Source organism: Sinocyclocheilus anshuiensis, unplaced genomic scaffold (genome assembly GCF_001515605.1).
Source record: "Sinocyclocheilus anshuiensis isolate Anshui unplaced genomic scaffold, SAMN03320099.WGS_v1.1 scaffold1430, whole genome shotgun sequence".
In the NCBI taxonomy this organism is placed as follows: domain Eukaryota; kingdom Metazoa; phylum Chordata; class Actinopteri; order Cypriniformes; family Cyprinidae; genus Sinocyclocheilus; species Sinocyclocheilus anshuiensis.
The window spans coordinates 2,159,270-2,161,125 of record NW_015555721.1 but is presented as its reverse complement, the minus strand read 5'-3'; positions in this window follow the sequence as shown (position 1 = coordinate 2,161,125).

Sequence of the window (1,856 nt, the reverse complement as noted above, 5' to 3'; positions counted from 1 at the left end):
GCCCCTGCTGCAAAAAGGAAAGCACGACCCTGATCGGGCATCTCCGGGGGTCTTCTCGGTGAGAAGAACACTACTCGATGAACAGGTTCCACTTGAAGGCGTAAGCGTGTCTCGTAGACGGTGCTCTCGCCGAAGTGAAGGTTTCAACTACCTCTCGGGGTAGGTCACCTAGAACCTCTGCATCCCGTCCAGGGACCAGACATGAAGTTTCCAGAGGTCTGGACGCAGGTGCCACAGGGTGCCCCGTCTCTGAGTCAGTAGATCCTTCCTCAGAGGAATCTGCCAGTGAGGGGCTGTCGCGAGGAGCATTAGTTCGGGGAACCTGGTCCGAGTGGGCCAATACAGTGCCACAAGCAGGACCTGCTCGTCGTCCTCCCTAACCTTGAGGTCTACCTGAGCGGCTCCGAAACGTCTCCAAATCAGCTGGACCCTCTGGGGATGGAGTCTCCAATCTCCCGGGAGCGTAGCTCATCACAGCTCGTCGGCCGTATGGTTGAGCAGACCCGGAATGCGAATGGCACGAAGTGACCTCACTCCACCCGACTCCAAAGGAGGAGGTGGCGGGCGAGTTGCGACATGCGACGGGAGAGCATAGCTCGTGACAGCTCGTGGGCCATACGGTTGAGCAGACCCGGAATGTGAATGGCACGAAGTGACCTCAGAATTTTCCGACTCCAAAGGAGGAGGTAGCGGGCGAGTTGCGACGGGAGCACAGACCACCTTGTCGGTTGATGTACGCAACAGTCGCCATGTTGTCCGTTTGGACCAGCATGTGCTTGCCTCGTAAGTGCCCTTTGAGATGGTTCAAGGCAAGGCGCACCGCTAACAACTCTAGGCAATTGATCTGCCAGTACAGTTGGGGGCCCGTCCACACCACCGACACTGTGTGCCCATTGTACGTGGCCCCCCAGCCGGTGGTGGAGGCATCCGTGTAAATTACAGCATGCCTGGAGACCTGTTCTAGGGGCACTCCTGCCCGGAGGAACGCAAGGTCTGACCACGGGGTGAAGGTTTGGCGACAGACCAGTGTAACTTAGACCCGGTGAGTGCCGCGCTGCCACGCCCACCTCGGGACTCGGCCATGAAGCAAGTGCTGAAGCGATCCCATATGAAGCAGCCCCAGCGGTGTAACTGCCGTTGCAGCTGCCATATGACCCAGGAGCCTCTGAAATAGTTTCAGTGGGACCGCTGTCCTGTCCTTGAATGAATTCAAGCAGTTCAGCACTGACCGCGCACGTTCCTCTGTGAGGCGTGCTGTCTGTTTGACCGAATCCAACTCCATACCGAGAAGAGAGATCCTCTCCCAGGAGAGTTTGCTCTTTTCCCAGTTGACCTGATGGCCCAACCGGCTGAGGTGCGAAAGCACCAAGTCCATGTGTGCACACAACTGATGCTGAGACTGAGCTAGTATGAGCCAGTCGTTGAGGTAGTTGGGAATGTGAACGCCCTGTTCTCTCAGGGGAACAAGGGCTGCCTCCGCAACTTACGTGAAGACACAGGGCGACAGGGACAGCCCGAGGGCAGGACCTCGTACTTATATGCTCATCCTTCGAACGAGAACCGCAGAAATCGTCTGTGGCGCGGAAGGATCGACACACGAAAGTACGCATCCTTCAGGTCGATCGCAGCAAACCAATCTCGTGGACGGATGCACCCGAAGATGCGTTTCTACGTCAACATCTTGAACGGTAACCGGTGAAGGGTTACCTTCACCTCAAGACAGCCGCCTCAGTCTGCTTCTGTGCAGCCGAGAGCTGCTGGGCCAAGCTCTCGACCGTGTCACCAAAGAGGCCGGTCTGGGACACAGGGGCATTAAGAAACCGAACTTTGTCGGCGTCCCTCATATCAACCAGACA